General features: G+C 41.1%; 1 pseudogene; it reads right to left on the bottom strand.

Annotated features, from left to right (window-relative positions):
• Positions 1–3,450: 3,450 nt before the first annotated feature.
• LOC108520143 (NSFL1 cofactor p47-like) lies at positions 3,451–4,744 on the bottom strand (annotated as a pseudogene).
• Between the last annotated feature and the right edge of the window lie 7,411 nt (positions 4,745–12,155).

Here is a 12,155-nt window from a genome sequence, read left to right as displayed (position 1 = left end):
AAGGATGGCAGGATACAAGGATGGCTGAGGAAGGATGGCAGAATACAAGAATCAGTAATATAAGCTTCCTGTTGACGGAACTTAGGTTCAGATGCTATTCACACCTAAATATGCTATATATATGATTTTTACCTGAGGACACAGTATCCTTGACATATCCTTCTCTGTAGCCTCAACACCCAGTTCGTGTGGGTTCCATAGCCATGGTTGCACAGTGAACTAATGTGAAATGTCCCCTGTTCATTCTCCACTAGGAGCCAGTATTAAGTCAATCTGTGTGTATCAAAAGGAAAATAGTTACTTGCAATAGAGTGCTGCGTGACCCCAAAACCTTGGGACTTTCCACTATTCTGTTTTGACTTCGAGTATTCCAGTTCATTGGCCACAGGGGCAAGGGCAAAGTTCCTTGCCTTCTTCCATCCTAAACCATATAGAGGACTTTTTCTTGTCCCACTCAATACTGGAAGCTTTATGGGTTACTCAGTAAATGAATCGAGGTAGTACTCAAAAGGCTACCCTGGGAGCCAGCTGAATTTTTGGAGTATGTGTTCTCTGCCCTCCTGCAAATACTTGCCTTACCAGGCTATCCTCAGGTATTGTTACTTCTCACTAACAAATCCTATCAGCGTAATGCTATCATGTCTTGTGGGCTGGTAAAATGATTGAGGTTCCTATAGACTGAGTTATGGCACAGAACCAGAATTGACATAGTGCTAAGGCAAGATGGTGAAAGCAAGTAGCTTTCTGTTTTCCTGCTATTGGGATACGAAAACACGCACACACCACTTTTGTCATATCAGTAGCTGCACACCAGATAAGGGAATGCATTGATTTGATCTACCGGGTTTGATCAACTGGAGTTTCTCCTTGATAGAGTTTGTTATAATCAACTGTCATTCTCAAAAGACCTGTGTGTCTTCTGCACAGGCCTGCACACAAAAAAAGAGATGTGGTAGGAATCACCACCCTGAACCTTTCAAGTCTCTGACAGTGGCATTAATTTTTGCGATTCCTCTAAAAGATGCCATATTGCTTTCGGTTGCTATTGTGGCAGGGAAGAGAAGTTCAGAAGCTTTTCTTGAGCCCGTCGAATTCTAACAATGCTCACTGCATAGGTCAAGACACAACTGTGGAAATTCTCCCTGTGTGTGAGTGTAGATCCCATCTGTAAACCCAGATTCTTTTCAGGTAATAATACCACAGCCTCCATTTGTGTCTGACTCCCACGCAGCTTCCACCCCACCATCAGGACACAGAGGTGTTGAGTCCTCGGGGACAGTGTCCAATAAGTGCTGAGAAGTCCAGTTATTTCTTTTTCTCTTCAAAAGCAGCTGCATATCCTTTGGGAATGGGTAGACGAAAGACTTGTTACATGATTACCATATTATGGAAGTGTTCTTCCTTAAAGGACCAACTACTCCTGCAGTGAGAGGCTGTCAGACATGAGAAGAGCGGCTATTGAGGATGTCGATCAAACCAGCGACTGTTGAGGATGTCCCTCCAGGCCTCTGTCACCTGCCTACAGATCAGATCAGAGTGTCTGAGGCTTTCTCACTATTCTGACCCGACAAACCCTCGCATTAATTGTACACTCCCAAATACCTGGCTAGCTTACACACACTTTGGCCCTTCGGCTTGTTATGTTAGCCAGACCCTCTTGGCTCTGGACACTTAGCTCTGCTGCCTCAGCCATTCCTGTTCTTGTAGAAATCCAGAAGCCCTTGAGGCACCATCTACAATGCAGGCCGAAATTCCTGTCTGTGGCCTCCTGAGAGTGTAGTTACAAGGTGGGTAAGCAGGAGACATGGTAGATCCCCCTAAGTCTATATTTCTACATCTGTATTTTATCAAGACATTCCTGGCATCTAGTTATTCTGGTTTCTATTCCAGGGGGCTGTTATACTATGCAGGAGGTAGAAGTTTCAAGGTACTTGGTTTTAGGGCCCAGGAGAGTACCGCTTATAGACTGGCATTTTGGCAACTATGATGAACTCCCAGATTTATACCTTGGATATCTTTCTCTGGTAACACATTACAACATCTAACAGACAAAAAAACAAGTCAAATAACTTTTCAGCCTACTTTCACGTTTATTTTCTTACTTCCTCTTTAGATAACTGTATGGTATTCATAAAACTAGATTCTTACAGATGAGGAAAGAAATTCAGAAAAGGTAATTAACTTTTCTGGGGCAGAACTAGGTCTACAACATACATCTCTTGACTTCTTGTTCTCTTTTGTTACAACACAAATACTGTAGTGGCATGTGGATGTGTGCATGCATATAATATGGTGCACTCACACATACGTGACACACACCACACATCACATACCACTTATGCACATATCACACACACACATGACACACACTTAACACACATCTATACACCACACATACTGCCTATCCAGAAACTACGATTTGTGTCATGTCAAATGTTGATGCTTCTAAAAACAGCATATATTATTAAGAACCTCAAATACAGCAATTTCTTTTGTTTGGATGAAGGTAAAATCTGCATTTCGATTTCAGCTATAATCATTACTTGCAATGTGGGGGTTTTTTCTAAAAATTCTCACCTCAGAAGTTGCCCAAAACCCAACTGATAAAGGAATCTTCAGTCTCATTATTAATCAAAGAAATTTAAAGTATCTTGGCAAAATGTCTATGTCAACTCTATGTGTAATTATGTGTGCACACACAAATGCTGACAGAGTTACAGTGGGTATGCGGAAATGTGTAATTGTCTTACTGAGTACAGTTCTTTTGGAAATCAGCATAGCAATATGTAGCAAATGATGAAAGAAATTGCATACTTAATCTAGATGTCCATGCCTGCAAGTTTATTCCAAGGAAATTGTTTAGCATAAAAAAGTTATGTGCATAAAGCATTTTTTTGCAATAGAACTCTTCTCTCCCTCCCAAAAATCATTTTAGTTTTAGAGTTTCATAAAGTGTGAAAGATCATAATATATTAAATAGAGTGGGGAAATATTCAGTATAGTATTTGCAAAAAAAAAAAAAAAATGTTGTGTATAATGTAGTTGCACATATAGTTACCAGATATACTTGTTGAATTGTTGATAGAGTCTAGGAAGTTACAAATGAAAAATTGTATAAGAATTATGTGTATGTTTGGAAATTTTTGCAGTAATTATAGTCTTCAGTTTCTATGTCTATATATTTCTTTTAGTGAAAATATATCCACTACGTTTTGGTTGTTTTATTTTATTTTTTTCTTTAAAGTCCATTGATTGTCACAAAAACCCAGGAAATGCAACTAAGGAGAAAACAAATGTTCAACCAAGACTTAAGAACCCAAGCTATGGAGAAGACGTCACACTGGACTACTGGTGTGCATAAGGGGGCAGGAGGGACGATCCCCATGGAGCATGGCCACTGGTCGTGGGAAACAGAGGAGAGAGGCCAGGCAGCTGGCTGGGCAGTTAGGTTCACCGCTGCATGATGGCAGCATTGAGCAGGTTGCCTTCCTTCAGGGTCCAGCTCTCGTCAACCAGCTCTTTGTTTGGGAAGGTAGTCATGAGGATAAAGCTGGTGGCAGCCATGGCTGGCCAGGCATCCGCAATAAAGAGTTGGATGTTGCTGATCTGTGGCTGTAGTTAAATTTCTGCACCAGCCTCTCACCATCTGCAAGCCGAATTTGGATGTTTGTGGTAGTCTCTGATTTGACGATTAAGATGGAAGAGTTGGCTTTGTCTTCATTTTCTGCCGGTTGGACTGGAGAGATGGTACTCAACCCCTGGGGGTCAGTGCTGCTCGGTTTCTGACCCTCACCAGTGAAGGCTCCTTTGGACTTCATAAAGTCTTCATCCCGATGGTCCTCCATATCCAAGTTCGCCTGTCCACTGTGAGCTAGCCTCCACAGCTCTGCTGGCACCTCTCCTCTGTGGATAGACTCCAGAAACTGGGCATTGGATGGGTCTCGGTAGCTTCTGAGTTCTCCATTATCCAGGCTGAATCCACTCTTGTAGAGTTTCAGTACTACATGAACATCTTGGTGGGAATGCTGTCTCTTTTATCCTGCCACTTAAGCAGACTCTTCCTCTGGTGCTGCCCCAAGGCCATACCCACCTCCTGCAAATGGTCTTGGTGTACTGGTCTCTCGGAAACTCCCTCCACAGCTACAGCTCCATGCTCTTTGGCACCTTTAAAGAGATCATCCACCAGCTCACTGGGACTTTTCTTTCTGGGAGGGCCGACAATCTGCTGTCTACCTCTCTCTGAGGCCCAGTATAAAACCTCTGGCCTTCCTCTCCTCTTCCTCATCCTCATCTTGGTCATGAATGAGGTCTCTGAAGGATGTCACTCTGTTATTACTGGGGGCTGTGCCTCTGGACACTGAACTGGGGGTTGCCTTTGAAATGGTTATGATGTCTTCGTCCCCTCTGTCCTCATAAAAGCTCGCTAGCACAATCTGCAAGTCCCAGGTTAGCCGACTTGAGGAAGAAGCAGGCCTGGTCCTCCTCAGTGCCCGTCACCACCACGAACTCCCTCAGCTCCTCCTATTGCTCCACTGCCATCTTCGTCCCATGCGCCTCCCTGCGTCCACTACTTTCTTAGCGTTTCTAAAGCATCCTTGAATGGGACTTTTGTCTTTCTCCTGAGAGGGAGCTTAGTGACTGGGTTGTTGAGGATGGTTTAATAGAGGGGGATGTGCTACCTGAAACCCAGACTCTTGTGTTGTTCATCTCACCCTGTCCACACACTGCTGCCTATAGTGATTGGTCTGCTGAGGATTATTGTTAATCACTTTTACTTGTTTTCTCCTCCCCAAACCCAAAGTGTTTTGGAGATAAAAAGTAAATATGAAGATAAACAGTAAATATGGCTTATAAAGCCAGCTCTGTTCCCTCTCTCTCTCTCTGTTTTGGGGGGAAGACATTGTGCATTTTTAAAGCATAACATGAAGGAGGTTTTAGTATAATATGATTTAGTGCAGGCCCCAGCTGCTATCTCTCCCAGTGGTTTTGCTGGAGGCTGGAGCTTCCCGACAGCCCTGACCACGGAGAGGTGGAATGTGGCGCTGACGTCACGGCCGCTCCTGGGAATGTTTTGCATTCTTCTTCCTGGCAGTGGTCAGGTGGCTTCCAGCAAGAATGAAGGACAACAGCTTCCAAAGAAGAAAAAAAGAGAGGAGGAAAAGGATAGTTTATAATCAAAGTATTGTGGAGGAGGCGCTTTTATTCTAAGCCAAAATTGAAATTAGAACCAGATGTCTTGCATTCCGATGCTGCACGAATGTTAAATAAATTTATTAACGAGTGTAATAGCTAAGCTATTTGGCTTTTTACTTAAGTCTTGAAACTCTGTAAGAATTATGGGAAAACGACTTCTTGTAGTTGACATTTTAACTATGAACGCAGCTTTCTGAGTGTAAAAGCAAGGACCCTGATGAAATAACCCTCTAGTTAATCTACAGGCTGTTTTAAGATCTGTTAATATTCTGAAAGATCACTTCTGAAACATAAAATCTCTGGAATCTATTAACATAGCTTGTTCTGTTCAAACAAATTTAAGCCAATCATTGAGAGAGTTAAACTCCAATTTTAGCGTCTGCTGCAGAATGTCTTTTCTCAAAATATTTACACTTCCAATGTTATTTCTGTACATTACTGCTCAAACCATATATTCAAAACAAAACAGATTCTTAACAAACAGGTTTTGCCCAAGTCTTACAACTCTGCAACAATATATGCAATAGAAAAATGGACAGTAATTGAGTTAAATTTAAAGTTTGTCTTTTTCTTGTCTTCCAGCCACTAAAATACCTCTGTTCGAAATCAGTATACTGGTTTAGCTAATTACAATCTATATGTCTGTATTTTAAAATAAAATATTATACTTTTTTTAAAAAAAAAAAACTTGATGTCTTTCAGTAGATTTGCACTCATTCTGATGTAACAGCAGTTACATTAACAACAGTTCTCCAGTTTAGGTGAAATCTGTTTGAATACTTCCTGTTATACATTGAAATGGAAAGTTGGCTTCCTCTTGTAGGTCATGTTGCTGGTGAGGAATTTCCAGAAATGTGGAGAAGTGCTGACTCATAGTATACAGTGGACTGATCCAGCAACAGTAGGACTTGAGGGGGTTTTTTGAGCTATTGGCTGAGGCAAGCAAAATATGTGGCTGTAATGTTTCATTTTATTTTTAGATATAAGGGTGAGGGTGGAGGAGAGACTGTTGCTTGGCATGGGATCTATGTTAATAACTTTAAAATGGCTACAAGTTCTAGGGTTAGATGTGTGTCTAAATGTGTGTTTTCCTACCGTCTATTATTAGAATTTGAAAAACAGGTTGTTTTTGCTATAGTCACCCTACTGTTGTTCTCTCTGCCTCTTGCCCACAGGTGAACCATGTGCCTTCTTGGGCTGTGGTTGGTGACTCACCATGGGCTCTATAATGTGAAAGTAACAGTGCTTGCATTCAGGAGAGTTCTGCAGAAAAAAGGTCCATGGCATTGCACCTTTTGTGTCTGTGATTAAAAGTCCCTGAATCTAATAATAACAATTTAAGTATTAGCTGACAGGAGTGCAGAGGGAAACTAGGATTTGTTGCCTTTAATATGCCTGCTTTTGTCCTGTATATTTTACGTTCATTAAATTGTCTGACTCTGAAGTTACTGATTGAGTTTTTTTTCATTCATTTGGTATAGAAATGACTGCTAGATTGGATTTGGAACAGGGATTTCTAAAACAAAAACTCACCACCTAAACTCATCCCCGGGCTCATAAAGTTAATATATCCCAAATGCACTTATCTATCAATTCTACAAGCATGCACTCACTGCTCTGTGTTGGCGCTGACGACATGGAGAAGAGGAAGGTGTGCTCCTTGTTACCTGTTTGAGGGGAGGGAGGCACTGGGAGGCCACTGCAGAGGATGTGTCTACAGAAATATGTATAGTGTTGCTTTTCAGTTACTATGGTAGAAATCTAAGGAAACAGTGAGGCATAAAAGAGGGGTATACTCAAATCTGTGCTAAAATCTGTGGAAGTGGTTTTTTGGATGTGATTCTGAGGCTGTCACAGTTACTGATTGAAAGTAATTTGAATAGGCAATGTTAGGAGAGACATAAAAAATAGAAACCAGAATATGATGAGGGAGATAAGGGAAATATAAGTATGTAGGTGACTGATATTCAGACATCTGAAAAGTAAAAACAAATAAACAATATACTACAGATTATATTTGTATATGCTTTGAGGCCAACACCCAAAACAGCACACATGGTTTCACAAGCACCTCTGACTGCTTTCAAAGGCTGTAAAAGGCCATGCTTTTCAAAGACATTCTACCCTTATGTTTCTGGGTTTATATTTTTCATCATTCCTGAAGAATTTGATTGGCTATTTGTTAATCATGAGGATTCACAAAACCATAGAAATTATTTTAAACACGATTTCCTGTTTTCTTTAAAGTTCAACAAAAGGAAGACCACATGTCCTCCTTTTGAACAGAAGTCCCAGTGCAGGGTAGGGGATGGAAATAGGGGGCTGGGCCACACTGTGCTGTGGAGGCTTAACCTGCACATCTGACCCCCACTAGCCTTCAACTGATTCTAGTGTGCTTTCTGACAATAGCCCATTACTTAAATTTTCTATCTGCCAGTTTCTTCAGCTAAAAGATCTTCTGCTAAAGAAACCAGTGACCTATTTTGGTGCTTATGAGGAATTACTAACAGAATTAAGCTCATAGTTCAAAATATGAAGGATTGTTCTCTGCTTTTTTAAGTGCATGTTCTCCGAACACTTAGCAGAGAAGAACCTTGTCAACATCTACCTAATATTCTGTCTGAGAATCAACTGAATACTGTTATGTTGTTGTCCTTAGCTTTGATGTCCTCTGGTATAGAAAAGACTAAAAATGATGAAGGCGGGGTATAATTAGAGCCTGCCACGGTTCCCAGGGATCCTTGGGAAGTGTCCCAATCCCCTTGGGAGGCTAATCTACAAATCTTAGGACTGGAATAGTGACATATATGGGTCTATAATAGCACTTACAGGACTTTATTATATTTTGTCTCATTCCCAATACTGTACGAAATTCTAGGTCTAAATTGTCTGAACTGTTTTCTATGCAGATCTCATAAGCATAATACATTTGTTGACTGAGTAAATGAAATTGCTCTTCTTTGAGGCAGAAATACATTTCCTCTGTAAGCTTTTTTGTGTATACACATACAGTCCATGAAATGCCTTCTTTTTCTTTTTAAGACGGAGTCTCGCTCTGTCGCACAGGCTGGAGTGCAGTGGTGCGATCTCCGCTCACTGCAACCTCCACTCCCGGGTTCAAGAGATTCTCCTGCCTCAGACTCCTGAGTAGCTGGGACTACAGGCGCGCACCACCATTATCAGCTAATTTTGTGTATTTTTAGTAGAGACAGGGTTTCACCATATTAGCCAGGATGGTCTTGATCTCCTGACCTCGTGATTTGCCCACATCGGCCTCCCAGAGTGCTGGGATTACAGGCGTGAGCCACTGTGCCCAGCCAATGTCTGTTTTTTAAGAGACAAAGTCTTCCTTTGTTTCCCAGGCTGGTCTTGAACTTCTGGGCTCAAGTAGTTAGTTCTTTGGCTCGGCCTCCCAAAGTGCTGGGATTGCAGCCATGAACCATCATACCCAGCCTCATGAAATGCTTTTTAGAAAAACTGTGGTAAAATATGCATAACATAAAAATTACCATTTTAACCACTCTTAGATGTATTTTCAGTGGTATTAACTACAATCATAATGTGGCGCAACCAACACCGCTTTTCATTTCCAGAACTTTTTCATCATCCCCAACATGAACTCTGGTACCCATTAAACACTAACTCCTTCTTCTCCCCACAAGTCCCTAGTAACCTCTATTCTGCTTTCTACCTGTATGAAGTTGCCTATTCTAGGTAACTCTTAAGTGGAATCATGCAATATTTATTATTTTGTGTCTGGCTTATTTTAGTTAGCATAGTGTTCTCAAAGTTCATCCACATTGTGTGTCAGAATTTCCTTCCTTTTTTAAGGCTGAATAATATTTCATTGTATGTATATGCCATATTTTTTTTATCCATTCATCTGTTCGTCCTGTGAAATATTTGTTTTCACCTCTTGACTACTGTGTGAATAATGCTTCTGTGAACATAAATATACAAGTATCTGTTTAGTTTCTGCTCTCAATTTTTTTTCGGCTATAGATCTAGGAGTGGAATTGATGGATTTTATGGTTTGACTTCTTAAGGAACTGCCATATTGTTTTCCACAGAGGTTGCATCATTTTATATTCCTACCATCAATGCATGGGAGTTTCGGTTTCTCCACGTTCTCACCAACACTTGTTATTTTCTTTTTTTGATAATTGCCATTCTAATGGGTGTGAAGTGGTATTTAATTGTGGTTTCGATTTGCATTTCGCTGATGACTTGTCACCCAGGCTGGAGTGCAGTGGCACAATCTTGGCTTACTGTAACCTCTGCCTCCCAGGTTCAAGCAATTCTCCTGCCTCAGCCTCCCAAGTAGATGGGATTACAGGCACCTGCCACCATGCCCAGCTAATTTTTTGTGTTTTTAATAGAGACAGAATTTCACCAAGTTGGCCATGCTAGTCTTGAACTTCTGACCTCAAGTGATCAACTTGTCTAGGCCTCCCAAAGTGCTGGGATGACAGGTGTGAGCCACTGTGCCTGGCAGATACACCTTTAAATTATGAAATACCTCCACTTAAAAAAATAATTATTACTATTACTTGCAAAATAGAAGCCTGCGGCCGAGTGCTGTGGCTCAAGCCTGTAATCCCAGCACTTTGGGAGGCCGAGACGGGCAGATCACAAGGTCAGGAGATCGAGACCATCCTGGCTAACACAGTGAAACCCCGTCTCTACTAAAAAATACAAAAAGCTAGCCATGTGAGGTGTCGGACGCCTGTGGTCCCAGCTACTCGGGAGGCTGAGGCAGGAAAGTGGCGTAAACCCGGGAGGCGGAGCTTGCAGTGAGCCGAGATCTGGCCACTGCACTCCAGCCTGGGTGACAGAGTGAGACTCCGTCTCAAACAAAAAAAAAAAAAATAGAAGTCTGCTACTAAGATACAGAGAGCTCCTCATCAATCCTTTAATACCAGCCCTCCCCGTGCCCACAGACACTGGTTGCTTGATATGAGGTGCATATCCATGACCACAGATGTCCCTGAGGCTGCTTATCCCTGAGGGCTCAGAAAAGAGTGGGCTCTTCCCTCATTAGCTGGTCTGTCTACACAATATTCTGTTGATGTATTTGTATCAAATTCATTAAGTATCCAAAATGATTATGTTCACCTATCCTGATTGTAGTTTTCTCAGAAAACATACTTTTAACCTAAAGCTATCAATAATATGTAGGCATTAAATAATTTGAAAAGAAGTTTATGAAATTATTCACAGTGAGAACATCTTGTAATCATGAAATCAATGAAAAATTTGCTAATTTTCATGGTTTCATTATTTGTATTTAACTGTTTAATCCATCTGAAATTTATTTTGATGTATCATTTTGAGGGTAGAGATTAATTCTAATTGTTTTTCAAACAATTTTATCAGCACTACTTTCTGAATAATTTTCCCTCACTGATTTGAAATGCTTCTCATATCGTATATTATATTCCTATACATCGTAAGAGTTCTTGACTCTATATTCTATTTCATTGTGTTACAGCTTTTCTTTCTCATTCTAATCTCTTTCACTAAATTAATATACACTCTGTAGTTGGAGTTTTTACTTTAAATTCTAAGATTGTTAATACTTTTAAAAAATATTTTAAAGTAATTGTAGGCTATTCAGTGAGCATTCACAGATACTCTCCACGTGAAAAAGTGCATTGGTGGCAATTCATAGATACATTGGTCTGGCACAGCAGCCAGGCACTTTGTTAGTTCCAGTTTCACCTCATGCTAGACATGCAGGCATCCTAAAAGTTCAGGTGTATTCTTGTGATGTACTTATTATGATATTCAGGAACTTATTAATAGGAATTAAATTATAGAAACTGCTGCTCCATTTAGTTGGCTCCAACATTCTTGCAATGGTAACTATTTTGCCTTGGGCTTCACCTAATTATCTCTGTTAGAAGAGTAGAAATGTTTATAGCATTTCCTTTTTGAAGTATTTGAAACAATTATTTTTATTTGATTTATAATGCTTTTCTCTTTATTTGACCAAGAAATGTTATGGTGGTCCCATTATGTGTCTAGACGCTGTGCTGAAGGCATTGGGAAATAGGAGCACACTCACACCAGAGCATCACATCTGGTGACAGCCACTCGCTAGAACTGGGGTGATAGGGCATGTTGTTATATCACTGAAGTCTTATGCTACTTTTTTTTTTTTTTTTTGAAATGGGGTCTCGCTCTGTTGCCCAGACTGGAATGCAATGGCACGATCTCGGCTCACTGCAAGCTCCACCTCCCGAGTTCACGCCAGTCTCCTGCCTCAGCCTCCCAAGTAGCTGGAACTACAGGCGCCTGCCACCACGCCTGGCTAATTTTTGTATTTTTAGTAAACACAGGGTTTCACCGTGTTAGCCAGGATGGTCTCAGTCTCCTGACCTCGTGATCCACCCACCTTGGCCTCCCAAAGTGCTGGGATTACAGGCGTGAGCCATTGTGCCCAGCCTCAAGTCTTATGCTACTTTTAATGTCTTATGTTAGCAAAATGAAGAAATGTGAATAATTGGTGAAACCTTTGAAAGCCAAGCTCTAAGATTCCTGTAAAGAACTATAGGTTGGAAATAATTTAATAATGCCAAGTACATATGATCAAGAAAATGATAGAGTGGACAATTCTCTGACCTGGCTATGTGTGTTGTTGTTGTTGTTTTGTTGTTTTGGAGACAGAGTTTCGCTCTTGTTGCCCAGGCTGCAATGCAGTGGCTCGATCTCAGCTCACTATAACCTCTGCCTCCTGGGTTCAAGCAATTCTCCTGCATCAGCCTCCTGAGTAGCTGGGATTACAGGCGCATGCCATCATGCCTGGCTAATTTTTGTCTTTTTAGTAGAGGCAGGGTTTCATCGATGTTAGCCAGGCTGGTCTCAAACTCCTGACCTCAAGTGACACAACTACCTCGGTCTCCCAAAATGCAGGGATTACAGAAGTGAGCCACCGTGCCTGGCCACTATGTGTTCTTTTA

Source organism: Rhinopithecus bieti, unplaced genomic scaffold, assembly GCF_001698545.2.
Source record: "Rhinopithecus bieti isolate Rb0 unplaced genomic scaffold, ASM169854v2 scaffold_50752, whole genome shotgun sequence".
Classification (NCBI taxonomy): Eukaryota; Metazoa; Chordata; class Mammalia; order Primates; family Cercopithecidae; genus Rhinopithecus; species Rhinopithecus bieti.
This window is presented reverse-complemented; position numbering and strand designations above follow the sequence as displayed.